At 32.5% G+C, this 19131-nt stretch overlaps 1 long non-coding RNA gene across 1 annotated transcript in view; it reads left to right on the plus strand.

Moving 5' to 3' along the window:
* The window catches only part of LOC146997140 (uncharacterized), a 269052-nt gene that overhangs the window by 4074 nt on the left and 245847 nt on the right, over positions 1-19131 (plus strand). The window lies entirely within an intron of this gene.

The raw sequence follows: 19131 nt of genomic DNA on the forward strand, positions 1-19131 counted from the left end.
CAACAGAGACAAATTGACTTCCGTCAACACACGTTTTTGACCGTGTTTTGTGCTATGGTGTGTGTTGTGGGTATTAAGCCTAACACGTGCTAGTGTCAGCAATGGATCCGAAGGATTACCCGCCGCTTCCTCCGCCCGAGGTTGTGAACGTTAGTAAAGAAAATCTCTCTGGTTTACCCGAGGAGAAATGTGCGTATGCGGACAAGGTGTTAGGAAAAGGTTGGAGTCAGCTATTAAACAAGGATTGTTACGATGCGGAGGATTATCAACTCGCGCTTCAGCAAGTTCTGTTTCTGAATGTTGCAGTTCATGTAGATGAGCAGTTAACGGAAGATGATCTCAATACATTATCCAGTGAGGAGGATAAGCAAAAACGTCTGGATATACACCAAAATAGGAGTGGAATAGCCAAAAGACTGGCTTTGTTATTTCAGGGTAAGTGCGACGTTTTTAGTGCCCAAAATCCTAGTATTGTAAATTTATCTTGTGATAAGTTGAATGTGAATGTTGTTAAGCATGTCCCTAAGATGCAGGTTATATCTACTGTTACTTCTGTTAACTGTAATGATACTATATCAAGTGTAAAAAATGTTAGTGATAAATCTGGTGCAATTGCACAAACTCCTAGCGGAGAAGAAACAAAAATTTGCTTAAACGGCCTTCGAAAAAAGGAAAAAGATGTGTGAGCGAAATTCAGGATTCAGAAGGCTTTACACAGCCGCGTAATACGGCTCGGCCTGCTAAATTAGTCAAAGCTAATGCAGAAACATAGAATTTCGTATTTACGCATAACATTTCAGAACAAAAGAAAAATTTATAGAAGATTTTAACTTATCTTTGAGTTTTCGATGCTTGGAACTCCGACATCCTCTTCTGTCAAAATTGATCCCAAGTTACAGAGTTCATGGAATTTAATCTCCGCTTTTGATTTACATCGAGTTTCCTCCATGGTGACGTTCCTTTTCCGCCCTCTGTACGCCGGCCTCTTGGGGTGGTAGTCTTCGGGTTCCTGTCTTTTCCGTTTGGCCCCTGGACGGCTGGTCTTAGCGGCCTCTGGTCTGGATTCTTGCTTGAATTTTTTCTGCTGGTGCCAATCTTTTCTTTCCTCTTGCTGTCTTTTTCTTCTCATGAACGGCGGCCTTGTTTGCTCCTGACTATCTGGCCCTGGAAGTGGTTCCCTCGACGCAGATTTTCTACTGTGCGAAGTTGTACCTGGTCTTTTCCTGTTTACCAAAGATTCTTTACGAGGCGGCGCTGATTTCCTGCACTTCTTGAATGCTGGAGTGTGACCATTTTCCTTCCTTCTTTTCGGGACTTTAGAATGACTTGTAGAAGGGCTAGGTTCCTCTTCTGTTCTCTGCTTCTTTGGTGGTGGAGCGGGTGACGTTACTTCTGGACCTTCCACTTCTTTTGCGCTTGAGTCCTGCAAGAAACTTTTAAGTATTTCAAAATCATTTTGATTATAATATTTTTTCACCTGGTCGGGCCTTGCTTTACAGATTTCCCCTCTCTCGTTCTTAAGGTACAATACGACTCCCTTGATTTCCTGAATTACATAGGGGCCTTCAAATTTTGGAGCTAATTTTGCAGTAAAATTATCTGGGGCACTTGATAAAGAAAATTTCCGCTTTAGCACTTTATCACCTAATTTAAAATCTGCTTCACGGCGTTTTCTATCATAGTACATTTTCTGTCTATTTCTTGCCGTATCCGAACTTTTAACCGCCTGATCAATAAGTGTCGGTATATCTTTTTGTTTGAACTCTTGCTCTCTTTGTTGCACAAAGAATAATTTATCTAATGGCGCAATTAACTTCCGTCCTAAAAATAATTCTGCTGGAGTTTTTCCCGTAGTAGCGTGATGTGCTGTTCTTAAAGCATAAGCTAACTCATTTATGTAGCCATCGCAGCGCTTCTGATGTGTGCTAACATATCTTCGAATTATTTTTACAATATTTTTATTAACTTTTTCTGCGTTGTTTGCCTGTCGTCTATACGGAACCATTTTGATATGGCGTATGCCAAGTCCAGAGCAAATGATTTCAAAAATTTGGCTAATCAATTGTTTACCGTTATCGCTAATGACTTTTATCGGTGCACCGTATTTTAAAATGTACCTGTGTAAGAATGCATCTGCAACTGTTTTGGTTGACGCGCGTTTAAGTGCAACAATTTCTGTCCACTTTGAAAAATGATCTACAATTACTAAAAGAAAACGATTTTTATTTAACTCACTCTGGGGAAAAGGACCAAGAAGATCTATGCCTAAAATTTCATTCGGAAATGTAGCGCGAATGCTATTTAAGTATCCGGCCGGGCTGTAATTAATATCATTTATTAACTGACATTGATTGCAGGACCTGACATACGCAGTTACTATTTTGTATAATTGCGGAAAATATACCGCCTCGCGTACCCTTTTTATAATCTTTCTGACCCCTAAATGACCCGCTGTTTTCGCGTCGTGTAATTCTTTCAAAATGCTTAATCGAAGCGAGGCTGGGATGACTGGTTTGTACTCGAGATTTTCGTTTGGTGATTTCGTATAAAACAATAAATTATCTATTATTTCATAGTTTTCTGCTCTGTTTCTTATCGCATCGATATCTGTGTGCTCAAAGCTTTCGGGGTCTTTCAAATATGCATAGATACTTCCAAATTCAGGATCAGCTTTCAATTCAGCAATAATTGTATCTCTAGAATCTAAAATTTTTGAAGTCAACACAGCGGAATTAAGTTCATTGCCTTCATCGTCCAGTTTTATTCGGGATAGTGCGTCAGCTACATTATTTTCTTTTCCTGGTTTATATTTAATTATTAGATTATATTCTTGAAGTTTTAAAGCCCATCTTATTAACCTGGGTGTTAGGTTTCTCCCCGAGTAAAGTCTACCAACAGCCGCATGATCCGAAAAGACTGTTACTGGCGCTTTGCCGAAATAAACTCAAAATTTGTGTACAGCCATTAATACGGCTAATGTTTCTCTCTCTGTAGCTTTATAATTCCTATGTGTAGAATTTAAAGTTTTACTAAAAAATGCCAAAGGATGGCCATTCTGCATGAGAACCGCACCCACGGCATAGTCCGACGCATCTGCTGCAATTTCCAGGTTTTCGTCTCCTTCCGGGAATTTCAAAACAGGGGCATTGGTGAGTGCTTCTTTTAACCTTTCAAATGCTGTATTTGCTTCTGCTGTCCACGTAAACTTACTTTTTTTTCTTTTAATTACTAACAACGGTTCAACAATATTCGCGAAATCTTTTATGAATGACCGATAATAAGAACATAACTCAAGGAAAGAAGAAAGTTTCTTGGTGGTATTGGGAGGTGGGAAATTCTTGATGGCTTTTATTTTTGAATCCTGAGTTTCTATACCCTTTTGCGAAATTTTATAAACCAGATATTTAAGTTCTTTAGTCGCGAACTTGCATTTTGATGCGTTAATTGTAAGACCGGCCTCTTTTAATAATTTAAATACCTCTTCCAAGTCTTTAATGTGTTGCTCCAACGTACTACTCGTTATAATTATATCATCTAGATAGATTAAAGTCGATTTTCCTAGGACAGGCTTTAGAACAATGTCCATAGCTCTCTGGAATGTTGACGGGGCCCCACACAACCCAAAGGGCATGCGTAAAAATGCATAAGTGCCCGATTTTGTGATAAACGCGGTTTTATGTATATCTTTAGGTCTCATAGCTATTTGATAGTAGCCAGATGTAAGTCCAACGTAGTCATGTATCTCGTACACTTAATCTTTCTAATAATTTCCTCTATTACCGGCAAAGGGTAAACCGGGAACTTAGTAATACTATTAAGTTTTCTGTAATCGATAGCAAACCTCCAAGCCCTTTTATCCGAAGGAGGGAAATCGTTCTTTTTCCTACATAGTACGACTAGACTCGCGTACTCACTATTTATGGGCGTTATTATCTGGTTCTGCAGCATTTCCTGAATGTGTTCCTCAATAATTTGCTCTTTCTGTTTATCATACCGGTAGGGTTTAGTCCTACAGGGTTCATCGGCAGTTAGTTGTATATCATGTGTTACAATTTGACAGTTACCAGGCCGTTCTGAAAACAAGTTTGAAAAATTACTCACCACTTGCTGGATGGCTTGGCTTTCATGGACACTCAAATAGCTAAGGTCTACTTGCGGTTGTTTCACTGGCTTCACCATCCTCCGATCCATTTCCAGCATAATCGAATTCTCCTGAAAATTTAGCTTGGCTTTCGCGGCCTTTAAAATCTCCATGCCTAAGATGACTGGATTCTGCAAATTTTTCACCACAAAAATTAATATTTAAGGCTCTCATCTTTTATCTGTATTTTTAATGATAATTTCCCGATACATTGACAGATTTTTCCTTGGGCCGCTATAATTTCTGTGTTTTTATTTTTAAATAACCGTAATCTATTAAAATTCTTATTGAAAAAATTATCACTCATAAAATTACCTTCTGCCTCTGTATCAATGAGGGCTTCCACTGGTACATCGCCAACCAGGACTTGTATAATTCGTAATTGGGAATTCTTTACCACGACCGTGTTTAAGTATCTTGAGGGTTTTTTGGAAACTTCCGGGTTCTGGACCCTCGCTTTTACAGGCCCCTCTAATCGTTTAAAGCTTTCCTTTCAACTTCAGTCTTTTGGGTACGCGGACGGTATTTTCAAATTTCCTTTTTGCGCCTTGACCTTCTAGCTTCGATAAGTTGGCTTGATAGCTCTTTTCCCCATAAGAGCGATTTTTGTTTCCGGTCTGTTGATTTGAGAATTGCCTTCGGGAACATTGAGAATACGATGCCCCTCTAGATTTTCCCGCTATTTTTCGGTTTTGGAACTTGACCGCCAACTCGAAGAGTTCCTGCAAGGTGCTTGGATTTTGGATTTCCAAGTAATTTTGACAGCAGGTAGCAATCTTGGTAAAATTATTTCATTTATCTCTGTGTCGGGTTTCTTTCCATACAGCATGTTTGTCAGCTTAACTTTTCGCAGAATAAAGTCCATCAGCTCTTCTATATTCCGTTGATAAAAACTATATAGTTCGGCTTCTAGCCTTGCTCGATCTTTCACTATGGGGAAGGCCTTTAATAACGATTTTTTGAAATTTTCAAATGTATATGTCTGGCCTCTGAATTCCCCTAATCAAAATTTGCCTATATTCTTCCACCATAGCGAGGCCTGTCCTCTTAGTGCAGATGTGGCGATGGCAACTTTTTGTTTTTCAGGCACAGGGTAGAGCTGGAAGTGATTTTCTAGGCCTTCTAGAAATATCGGCGCCAAATGTTTTCTGTCGAAATTGCCGTTTGGCTTGATAGATGCTCTAATCGTTTGGACCAGGTATCCAAACCCTTCTAACTGGTTCGCCATTTCTTGCTGTTGGAGTTGTATAGGAGCTTCCATCCAGTTTTCGGACATCTAAGTTCGTAAGATGTTCGGGCGCCAATGTAGTGTTGCGTGGCCCCAACTTGTCAGCAACTATGGTAGTGACTGCTATGAACTGTAAATTACACAAACTCGTAAGAAGGGTTTAAATCCCTTTTTATTCCACTTTAGAAATAACAGCTGCGTTCACTTGACAAACTACGCCGACCCGGCGGTTTTACAAAAACAGAACTGTGAAACTAAAAATTAATGACAGGAAGAATAAACAACTAGATCACTACCTACTAGGCTCTGAAATCGTAACTAACTTAACCGCGTTCTAAAATACAGCTGAGATTCAGCAAGCTTACTGATTAAGCAGTTGAAAGATTCAACGAACTGCCGAGATAGGCACACAAGCCGAAACGCGCGATTCTTAAATTTATACCTAGCAACCTTCCCGTTAACGATTCAAGAAGCACACTTACAAACTCGTTTCCCTTCTATTTAAACTCAACTTACTTCTGGTAAAATTTGAATATACTGCGCGTTCTACTACAATTTACATACTCTGGCATTGGCAATTCTAGGGGAAAGTAAAGGCTTGACAGGAAAGATAGCTTAAAATAAATGTTAGTTAAAATAAATATAAACCCTACAAGGTATATTTCTGTAATTTAGCTTAATTCAAGCCAATTTCTTTGAGATTCATAAATACGAAACGCACATAAACTGAAAGCATTGAATTCACATAAATCTGTTTTATTTTATTAATATTTATTTTCTTGTTTATATAAGTTTGTTGGTTGTGAAAAGAATCTATTTAAAACTTTCATTTTAAAAAAATGCAACATGTTACCATTTTTTTAGATAATTATCTGCTATTAGTTTCAGGTTAAAATGATTCTAAATGATTCTTTAATAAATTATGATAATATTGCAAATAAATCAGGTAGGGTACGAACTGCTCCAAATTTGATCGAAGATCCCCATACCCCTCTTATCTAATCCACGAACTACGCGACGTTTCCTGTTCCCTATTTCTTTACCAAGAAGATTGGGTGTTACAAAAAGTCATTTATCGCCATTAATGAGACATTCTATTGAGACTGCAAGCCTTTATTTTCGTTTATCAATATTGTAAAAATTGTGCATGCAAAACAAATATTAATTTAAAGTCTGGCGTGTGCTAAAGTAAAAATAAATTTCTTTTACACTCATTTTAATGTTTTATGATGCTTAAAGGAATGATGAGCCAGATCTTTTTTATTCTCTGTAAGAATTAAAAAATTTCCAAGTTGTAGATTTTAGTCGCTTATATATATCAGTTTTGAAGAGTAAAATTGATAGATTAATTACATACACAAAACTGACCAACCTATCAAATATCGGATTTGTAGCGCACCTTAAATAAGTTTCTTGTCTAGATAAATATTAACAAATCTTCTTAGATAGCAGAATGGTTTTTAACTTTCAAATTTACCATTTTAGGTAAACAGTTCTAATTTAATTAAAAAATTATATTTATTAAATTTAAAAATTGGACTTCTTAAGTCGTTCTAAATTCACACTAATATAATTGCAATATATTCCCGTATTCAGCTTTCCATTTTTAGTCATTGAAGTTATTTTAAATTTATTTAACTTTCTTACCAATTCCATATTTTAATACTAGAAACGTTTAAATATTTATTCTGTTTTCCACCTGATGTACTTTAGCATAAATTTAATTTCTAATATACATATAATTAATAAATTGATAATTATGAGCGTCTGAAGAATTTTCAAAATTAAGAAAAAAAAAAAAAAATCAAACTCCCTTATATTTATATCCAGGGATTTTCAGTTTCCTTTTTATCCATTCTTTTTTCACATATTGTTGCACTGTACTCAAGTTTTCATGTATGTAGAATTTATATATTTTGTATTGTATTTTTTCCAATTTATATTTGAATGATAATTTTTACAAATTCTTGCATCACAACTCTAGTTAACAAAAGATGTTTCAAACACCTTGACAAAGCTTAATCTTCAGCATGTAGCTTATTTTCTAACTTAGTTTCAGGATGAATTATTTGTAAAATTAATTACTTTAAATTATTTTTTAATAAAGATGGTCGCTAAATCACGCTAATAATATTTCTAACTGTTGTAATTTGTAATGCAACGAGTTCATGTGATTTATAATATAATTCATTTATAATTTTTTCAGCGGTATTGAAATTAATAGCAGATACTGATAATGTTATTGTTTAAATTACAATGATTTAGATTGCCATTGCCTTCTTCACTCATGCTTTTATGCTACATTCCTAATACTTCATAATGGCATACAGACAAGCTTAATTCATTTACCAAACATGTAAATCTCTAATTCAGCCCACTTTTGTTCTTACGTGTGTTGTATCTTCTATTTTCTTTAATATATTGTTCAGATAATTTCAAAAGGCCTTATGATCAAGCGGAAAAGTCACTAAACATTGGTAGTTCGACCCGAGTTTCTAGTCCCAGTAATCCCCCAGCTCTTTCTTTTTTGTACTTATTTACTGTGCAAAAATGTAGCGTAAAAATTTTAGTTCATGAAGTAAAAATACTTTTTTAATTTATTCTTTAAAAATATTGCAAATATTTTCACCGTTACCTTAGCATATCTTTTTACAAATCCCTCTAATAAGCAAAAATAAAGAAAGAAATTAACTCGGTTTCGGTGATTGATACCTCGGTGCAAATTATACAGTCAAAAGTCTTTAATCCGTACTCGTCGGGACTTCGGCGATTCCGGATTCTAGATCATCAATTTAAATCTGATAAGATGGCATGCAGAAATTATAAAATTAAAAGTAAGTATGAAACCGTAATCTATGAAATAAAGAGCAATTATGATCTAAAGGGTATCAAAATTAAAAAAAAAAAAAAAAAAAAAAAAAAAAAAAAAAAAAAAAGCTTAATATTTATTTGTTAAACATTTCTTTCACCGCGCGCATGCGTAAAGCATACATTATTAGAAATTAGAAAATTGCAACCAGAAAACTATTTGATGTGTATTTGTGATATTTATAATGACGAGAAATTTGATTTAAATCATATCAAAGACGGAGTACATCGAGATGAAATACTACATTTAGTAAGGAATTATAAGCCGAATAAAATAAAAACATCTGCCCTGAAGATAGGGATAGTGCTGACAGATCAACTTCCAGTTCATTGCGCGCTGCGACGTTTCCCCCCATCTCCTCAGAGCAGCGTGAAATTGATAAACAGATTTCGAAATGGTTAGAGAAACAAAGGATATGCCTTTATCAATTTTTTGCAGCAATTCCACTTTTCGTTTGATGGACATCGAAACATGCTTTCGCTTTGTAGATAGATCCTTTGGCAGCTCCAGAATCGGAAATTCTATTTGACATAATCGAAAGTTCAAGCTTACTTTTATAAAATTGCTCTAACAGTCTGCAAAAAATAATAAGCCGGATCCAATTCGAAGATTAAGGAACAATGCAATTTGACACATTAACTGAAATAGATAATTAGATAATTTTAGCTTAGCTTATACCGTCCGTTATACATTAAACACGCATGCGTAAACGTATTATACGCATGTGCACACTCATATGCGCATAAACGCCTATGCGCATGCGTGAACGCATTTTGCGTTGACGCATGCGTGGAAAGTTTGCAGCTTTGAGGTCCGGATTAGAGATCATTCCGGATTATGGATGTCCGGATTAACGACTTTTGACTGTATGTAAGTAAAATTTTTCTCATCATAAAAGCATAGAGTTTATATGGATATCAATAAATTAAGGATTATCTAATTTTCTTAACATGTTTATTCCAGAATTTTCTTTTCACACTGTAGCGCTTAACTTTATGAATTTTCTATAATCATTCAATTTCTCTAGCCATAGCTACTTTGCATACCTTCTGACAAGTAGTTATATTTTTAACCACTGTATTTTATTTTCTGTTGACTATCAGTACATTATTCACTTGTTTCACAAGTGCAACTTTTATTTTATACGCAAATCTACGTAAAATAGCATTAAAACTTCAGTTATGCGGAGCTCCTGATCGATTGCTTGTTTTAGATTCAATGAAATTAAGCTTAATGTTACTGTTAATTAGCTTGTTATTAATTTAATTATACATTTCTAATTAATTATATGTTCAGATATTTCCAAGTATATTACTCAAACTTTTGCATCCCAATTTTTAATTTTTGGTTAAAAAAATAAACTTTTATTTATTGAGGCCTGATTGATTATATTAATTTGCAGTACTGTTTATCTAATTCCTTTCTTCTAGATAAATTTTAGAAAAAACTTCTTAGCATAATAATTTAAATTTATTTACAATTTATACGTCAGTGTTCCAAATGCATAGTAATGTTGTTATAATAGATTTCATGCTAAGCTTTTTTTTTAAATTTAACTAAATTTAATTTCTGCAGACATTTACATTACTTTAATTAACAAAAAATATTTTTAGCACACTTTAACACACTTTGATATGGAATAATTTTTTTGCACGCTAGTGAACTCTATTAAATTTTCCAGTCTAGTTCAGACATCTTGACTATTATTGATGTAATTTATTAAAAATATAATTTGTATGCTTTATAATTATTTAATTTATGATATTATTATAATAAATGAAAGATGTTTGTAACGCTAATATGCATGTTTAGCAATACCTTTTATTTTCGTTGTTAGCTCTCGCATTTATTACTGGCCCACCAGCGGCCGAGCGGTAAAGCCGCTGAACACTGGTAGTTCGGTCAGAGGTTCGAATCCGGCGAACGGGCTGGCTGCATGGGCGTTTTCGTGGTTTTCCCCATGTGTAACGTGTATACGAGCCAGTTTCCCTTAGAAAGTCCTCCACGAAAGCATTCCTCCCCTTAGGCAGATAGCCCTCGTGTGCTTTGCCATAATTAAATACACCACACCACCACCATTTATTACTCTTATTCAAGTAATTAGCTTGACTGTTAGATATTTTTTACTTGTTCTTGTGATATGTAATTCTATTTATTTATTTTTATTTTCCTCTTGGCTACAATTGGCTTCGAAAAGTTAAATTGTAACCCTACAGGCAGCAGGGGGAAGAAATTTTGATTGGCGCAGTTGGACTATAGCTCGACCCTGGAGGGATTTTCATTAGCGCAGTTGGAGTACACCACCCCTACACGGCGCACGCATTCCTTGAAACTGAAATACGAACATAGCGGCACAGAAAAATATTTTTTGAAAAGAACTATGTAGTAATGCATAAATGAAAGAAATTAAATAAAAACTATCAAAGAAAATATATAATAATTATTACATCCAACACTCTCTTGACCGCAAGTGATATAATTTTGTTTTCTCGTTTATCTTTCAGCAAAGCTTATACAATTAAATAATCACTTTCATTCGCGTAAAATTATAAACAAATGTAAATTATTATAAAAAAACGCATAAAGTTAAACCCTACAGTGTGAAAGGAAAATTCTGGAATAAAAATGTTAAGAAAATTAGATGAGAAATAATCCATAATTTATTTTTATCCATATACACTCTATGCTTTTGGAAAAAGTTACACATAATTTGCACTGAGGTATCAATCACCGAAACGTGAAGTTAATTTCTTTCCTTATTTTTTCTTATCAGAGGGATTTGTAAAAAGACACGCTAAGGTGAAAAATTTTGCAATATTTTTAAAGAATAAATTTTTAAAGTATTTTTACTTCATGAACTGAAATTTGTACTATACATTTTTACACAGTAAATAAGTACAAAAAAAGAGTTAGGGGATCACTGGGACTAGAAACTCGGGTCGAACTACCAATGTTTAGTGACTTTTCCGCTTGATCATAAGACCTTTTGAAATTAGGCTGAACAGTATATTAAAGAAAATAGAAGATACAGCACACGTAAGAACAAAAGTGGGCTGAATTAGAGATTTACATGTTTAATGAATAAGTTAAACTTACCTGTATGCCATTATGAAATATTAGGAAGTAGCATAAAAGCATGAGTGAAGAAGGCAATGGCAACTAAATCATTCTAATCTAAATGTATAACATTATCAGTATCTGCTATTAATTTCAATACTGCAGAAAAAATTATAAATGAATTATATTATAAATCATATGAACTCGTTGCATTACAAATTACAACAGTTAGAAATATTATTAGCGTGATTTAGCGACCATCTTTGTTAACAAATAATTTCAAGTAACTAATTTTACAAATAAGTCGGCCTGAAACTAGGTTGGAAAATAAGCTACATGCTGAAGATAAAGCTTTGCCAAGGTGTTAGAAACATCTTCTATTAACTAGAGTTATGAAGCAAGAATTTGTAAAAATTATCATTTAAATATAAATTGGCATAAATACAATACAAATTCATAATTATATAAATTTTACATACATGAAAACTTGAGTACAGTGCAACAATATGTGAAAAAGGAATGGATTAAAAGGGAGACTGAAAATCCCAGGATATGAATATAAGGGAGTTTGAATTTTTTTTTTTTTTTTAATTATAAAAATTCTGATGACGCTCATAATTATCAATTTATTAATTAAATGTGTATTAGAAATTAAATGTATGCCAAAGTACATCAGGTGTAAAAAAAGATAAAAAATATTTTCTAGTATTAGAATATGGAATTTGTTAAAAGTTCGTTTCTAGTATTAAATATAATAAATTTCGTTTCTAGTATTAAAATATGGAATTTGTAACAAAGTTAAATAACCTTAAAATAACTTCAATGATTAAAAATGGAAAGCTTAATACGGGAATATATTGCAATAATATTAGTGTGAATTTAGAACGACTTAAGAAGTCCAATTTTTAGATTTAATAAAGATAATTTTTATAATTAAATTAGAACTGTTTACCTAAAATGGTAAATTTGAAAGTTAAAACCATTCTGCTGTCTAAGAAGATTTGTTAATATTTATCTAGACAAGAAACTTATTTAAGGTGAGCTACAAATCCGATATTTGATACGTTGATTATGTATCAGTTTTGTGTATGTCATTAATCTATCAATTTTACTATTCAAAACTGATATATATATATCAGCGACTAAAATCTACAATTTGGAAGTTTTTAATTCTTACAGAGAATAAAAAAGATCTGGCTCATCATTCCTTTAAGCATCATAAATCTTTAAAATGAGTGTAAAAGAAATTTATTTTTTAGCACACGCCAGACTTTAAATTAATATTTGTTTTACATGCACAATTTTTACAATATTGATAAACGAAAATAAAGGCTTGCAGTCTCAATAGAATGTCCCATTAATGGCGATAAACGACTTCTTGTAGCACCCAATCTTCTTTTAGAAAGAAATGGGGGACAGGAAACGTCGCGCAGTTCGTGGATTAAAAAAGAGGGGGACGGGGATTTTCGATCAAATTTGGCGCAGTTCGTACCCTACCGTGTAGGGTATATAATGCTTAATAAACTTATGATATGAAAAAGATCTAAATTCTCTTCTCATTTCTGCTGTATTTTTTAAATTCCAACCCCTAAGAAATTTACTCTAGAAATCTTAAACACTTATTTTCTGGAATAAATTCCAGAAAGGATTAAGCATGACTTAATTCGCAATAATAATAAAAGAAGGCGTTATCTTTGTTGTTGCCGAAGCTTAGTTTCTCTAGATTGGCAACAAATCCACTATTCATTTATAAAAAATATATTTCTTTATTTTTATTTTCCTCTTGGCTACAGTTGGCTTCGAAAAATAAAATTGTAACCCTGTGGCCAACGGGGAAAAGAAATTTTGATCGGCGCAGTTGGACTATCTCAGGACGAGGGGGGAATTTTCATCAGCGCAGTTGGAGTACACCCCATCTGGATTAATTGTTAAAAAATAAAAGCACGTTCTTAGGGAACAATTTGAAAGGTACGTAACATGAAGAAAGAATAAAAATGAAAATAATTTCTCTTGACCAAATTTTGAAATGAAAATTTGCTTTAGTCTGGGTATTTGACGTCAGATGATTTTAATTCAGTTACTTACGACGTTTTGTGTGAGTGCGAGAGATAAGATTTTTCTCTCCTTTCACTGAGATGCATACTGATAATAAATGAATAAATCTATATATAAAAAAAGGAACATGTCGACGTATAGCGTTAAGAAAAGGAAGAAAGCCTAGATTTGTGGAGATTTTTATATAAAATCTGCACAGGGGCGTAGCTAGGATTTCCAGCGCCCCTTTCTGCGTGCCAAGAATGGAAAACATTTCATTAGAAAATTTCGTAGCATCAATTTGGCACCCCTTGGATGCTGCGCCCGGAGACAGATGTTCCCCCTTACCCCACCCTAGCTACTTATAAATAATTAGTTATATTATAAACTGACAAACAACATAATTGATAAACGTACAGAAAAGCTATTACATTAATGTATAGTACTCTATGATTTACTCAGCTTACGAACATGATTTATGCAATAATATACAAGTAATAAATAAGAACTTTTATAATGTAAATGATACATTTGTTAAATATAAAACATATTTATCATAAACTTCATAAAAAAAAACTATTTGAACATACAATTTTTGTAGAAAATATGTAAAGTTTTTTTCCGTCTTTTTAAAAAACGTTTTGGTACACTAAACTATTTGAATACATGATTTTTATAAAAAATATGAATGCTAAAGTTTTTTACTGTTTCTTTTTAAGTTTCCTCAGTCATTATCGCTCTTCATCTCTAATTTTTTTCCTCCCTCAATAAGTTTAATGATAACATTGGTGGCCAAAATTCATCATAAAAAAAAAAAAAAAAAATCCTTCTTTTAAAACTTGCGTCTCCTAAAACCTTCATTTCCGCAAAATTATTTATCAATACTTGGACGTCCATTTTCTCAGCCATCTCAGCTTCAACGTTCAATAGTCAAAGGTTTGACAACCGATCTTGTGTCATACTGTTACTTAAATATGTTTTTATTATTTTCAGTATTGAAAATAACCTCTCACTCGTGGCTGTGGTTACAGGTAATGATAAATACAATATAAGTAAATTGCACACTCCCGAATAACTGGTTGTCATGTCATAATATTTTACCATTGCTAATTTAGCTAAATCCTTAACGGATTTCAAATTTTGGATTTCTGTTCTTAAAGTATTTATAAATAATAAACGTTGTACTTCCAGTGCAAGTCTTCTTTATATGTTTTCTGTATTTTTGAAACATTATTAATAATTTCCGTTTTCATAATGTCTTCAAACTTGTTTCTCATATCTTGCATATTAATAGAAATGCTTTTTAGATGTTGATGTGCTCCATTCAAGTGGATTGATTTTTGATTGTCGAGCCGATTGATTGATTGATCGATCCTGCACTATAGCGCAGGATATGTTTAAAAAATTTTGTTTTTAATTTTGGCCTGTTATGATGTTTCTTAATGTATGGAAACATAGATTATATTTATATTTCATATTTATCATAAAAATATTTAATTAAATTAATATTAGTAGACATTTGCATTGTTAATGGTGATATTTTTCAGATAAATGGATTAGTTTAGCTGTTTAGCTGAATTGAATTTTTAGCAAGTTTTAAATTATAAGAATTTAGTTTATGATTAATTTAGATATTAGAAATCAATAACTTACCTTTATAATGAAGAATGAGATCACTTTGAAATTTAATTTTAAAGAAAAACTTCAGTTTTTTTCTCGCCATAGACTAGAGAAATGGCATTAGAATAAGAGCAAGTTTAAGTTCAGTTTACTGTTCTGAGTCATCAGCCAATTTACAAGTATAACTTGAGGGGTAGCGTTTCACACTTCAATGGGGTGGCTTAACGAAGAAAGGGACTTGAAATCACACTTAAATGCAGCTGTTTAACGAAGAAAGGGACCTGAAATCACACTTAAATGCAGCTGTTTAACGAAGAAAGGGACCCCGCCTCCACTATAAATTTACAGTGTCTTCCCAAGTTGAGTCACAGTAAAACTTTCATCCAAGACTTTACTGTAAAGATGTCCTTTGTAACGCTGAAACATCTGTTTTTTTCTTTTTCCCTTCACTCAAATTGTACTATTATTATTGCCATATTTCAATAACACATAATACATCACTTGCAATATCTTTCTACATTTCCTCTGTACTATAAATGCCTTTCAGTTAATGTATAATTATTAAATACTTTGACAGTAAAAATTATGGGTATTCGAATATTTTTAGGAAATTCTTCACAAGTTTACGATGAAATCATAAACAGGTAGAAACAAATTTTATTGATATGTATCCAAAGAGCTTTGAAAATGATTATGTAAAACGGAATGGAAATTTTAAAATTAAACACAAAATACTTATGGTATGAGGATTTATCTAAACTTAAATACCCACTAAAATATGACGATTCCCTTCTAAGTTTCAAAGTCCCAGAAATTTTTAATAATTTAGAGTTAAACTTATTGACACTAACGTATATTTGAAGATGAGTACTCACACTCTGTCGCATGGATTCTAAAAGTAGTACACATAAATACTTGTTTAGGAAACCAGTATAAAGTTTCTTCATAATTAATAAAAATAAAATTGTATGAAACAGGTTTTGCGTACTTCGTAGAGAAATGCGCAAAACTTCATTTAATGAAAATAGGTTTGTTGTACCCCAGGTGGATCAGAAAGCAAAAATCAGTTAGGAAAAGCGGCTATATTTTAGGAGCAATAATATTTATGATTATTGTTATCTGTTTTATTTGCGTCTTAGAAAGCTATTTATGTCTCAGAAATTAATGACCTTAGATTTCCAGTCTTTACATTGCTTATAAATTAAGCAGTATCAATTTTTTATCATTAACTTATTAATGACAAAAATATAAAAAATAAATATAATCTATGAGAACATATATTAACGGAAGCTATTTATGTCTTAGAAAAGTTATGCAGTGATGCCGAATTGAAACAGAATAATGTACAAAGGACTTTTACGAGTGAAAATCGCATCTTTACTATTAAAACGTGTTAATTAAATTTTTTAATTTGCAAAAATTATTGAAATATTGCAATAACGGGGGAGCATTCTTCTCTGAAATATTCCATTCGTTTATGTAAGTGAAAATAGCAATGTAATTCGCGTTCTTTCAGATGCTGAAATACAACTTAAAACTATTAGGGCAATGCTGCCATTGATATGTTTAATATTTTCAGTAATTAATTTATCGAAATTTACGAAGTAGTATATATTTTTAGTTGTGTGATACCATTTTTATTTTCATTATTATACTATTATTGATGATTTCACGTAGTGAATGCTGTGGAAAGTAAATTAAAAGCAAAAGTAAATTGTAAAATTTCATTTCAAATAACTATTCAAAGTACTCCATGAAGGCGTTCTTCCCCTTAGGCAAATAATCCTCGAATGCTTTATTATTATATAATAATTCAATTAAATGCTGTTTAAATAAAGTACAAATTATTGCGCATTACTCAATTATACGCTTAAATGTTTCACGTTGTTAAAATAAATTGTAATTTATTATATTTTTTTCAAACGAAGATTTTGATATGAAGAAAGATTAATATAGTACTTTCAAAACAAATTTAATGTCTTCAGAATTTTCTTTTACAGATAAGTGTGAATTTTTGGTAGATGGGTAATTTACAGGTTAAGAAACACTACAGCTCTTCTCTTTTCTAAAGCAAATCCTCAAACGAGTTCTGTGTTTTCAGATTTAATTCTCGATTAAGGATTCTAAAGAATTCCTAACCTGCATTTTATCTGCAATATGAGAATATTTTGATATGAAAAATTGCATAAATATTTATTTACTCATTATTTCAGTTAAAAATATTCATTCATTCCATTTCCTACCCCCATGAGTGAAAAGTAATGAATTTCGATAAATTTAATGAAAAAAATTTCATTAAATTTACGCCGGAAATTAGCTGAAATATTTCACCGCTTAATGTTTGAGTATCTGTGTATTCGTTAGCCTGTCGTAACCCCCCCTTTTTTTCAGACTTTTAATTCATTCAAAGATCCCTAAGCCGAACGGGAAATCTCTCCTTTCCAAATGTGGTGCCGTAAATTCTTTGCGTTTCCTGGACTAGAACGGCATTTCGACATGCGGGTGGGGCAAAGTCCTTTCATGCCACAACTTCTCAACTTACGTCAATGATTTTGTGTCCTTAAGAAAGAAAAGCATGTATTCTGGAGTTAGCAATTAATACTTAGGAATGATTCCCCTCTCCAGCTTAATAAGGTAAAAAAGAGAGAAAAAAAATCGATTTGCCTTTAACTTTGCCATTTTGTAATCCAAAATGCCCCTTGGTGCGACTGCAAAGGTTACAAGTACCATCGTTTTTTACATTGTGAGAACTATACATTCAAACATGCAGATTCTTCCTTATTTAATTTCTTTAAAAACGGAATGACATATTATGAAAATTATGAACTGCAAATAATATACCACGATTTCTCTTAACTAGCAAAATTCATTCCAAAGTACCAGAATCCTGCCTAGTTACTTCTTTGATTTATACTTAGAAAATATGTCTACTGATTATTCGACCATAATGCAAATTATAGAGAAACAAATTAATATATAAAATAAGTAATATATAATAAATAGTTACAATTAATTTCCACTTCCACTGCTTTTTGATTTGGGATTGCAAAAGGAGAAACCTTTCCTTTAGGGGGGTTGCCTTTAATAATTTTCAGGTTTGAGACTAAGGAATACAAAGGAACTTTTCCTATTTTCCGCTCACTGCTATCCATAAACTGGGGTAGGTCATGAAGTTATTATTTCAAAACCGAATGCTGAAATTTTAACTTTTGCAAACACTTGAATTTAGCTGTTTCAGGTGCTTCCAACGGCCTCCTATCTGCGTCATACAGAGAATTGCATCACTGCACCATATAGGTAGGAGGGCCCTTAAAAACTTAAAAGAAAACGAATTCTATTATCTACATATACTTAAAGATTCTAAAGTTTAAAGTAAATTGGAGTCATATCAAGGCTATTCCTCAACTATATTAATATGAACAATCATGTAAAAGGGGTTTAACACAAAATCAAAACATATCAAAATTAAAATAAGCATTTATAGTAGCACAAATTCTAAAAATAAAGATGAAAAACAAAAGGGAAAAAAATACAAGATAAAAAATATAAAAATAATAATTAATCTTCTTTTATAGAAATTCTAATTCCGAACTCATCAAGGGAAAATGAATTGAAGCTTCTATATATATGTGTAATGGAATCTGTCTTAAAGTTTAAACACATAAATGTAGTTCAGCAGGACATTTAAAGGGCCCCCTAAGCCTTCGGGGCCCTATGCGACGGCATTCCTTGCATACCTTTATTTACGCCACTGTTGATACTTGAATTTGTATCACTATCATTTCTAGAAAATTCTTTTATTTAAAAAAATCAGCTATAGAACTTTTAACAGGTGAAGATTGTGTCACATTGTTGACACATTATGAGATAAATGGTTCAAATTTCACCAGCTTTGGACAAATTTCATCACCTTTTTCATGCAATTCATGTTAAATACTGCTTTATTAAAAACTAAACAAATCAAACATAAATTTAAAAGAACTAAATCTAAATTCAGCCGTCTGGTATATCAAATACAGAATGTAAAACATTATTAAGCAAGTTCTTCCCTAATGAATGTTAATATGGTCTTCTAATTATTGTTAATATGTTGTTATATTGAAACATTTAATTTCAATGTGACTGGATTGTTAGGGAATAAAGTACTATATATTAATGTGCAATATTTAGTATTTCATAACC

The sequence above is a fragment of the Stegodyphus dumicola genome, chromosome 5, assembly GCF_044657685.1.
Source record: "Stegodyphus dumicola isolate Sdum_Otavi_A_Nest chromosome 5, ASM4465768v1".
NCBI classification, from domain to species: Eukaryota; Metazoa; Arthropoda; class Arachnida; order Araneae; family Eresidae; genus Stegodyphus; species Stegodyphus dumicola.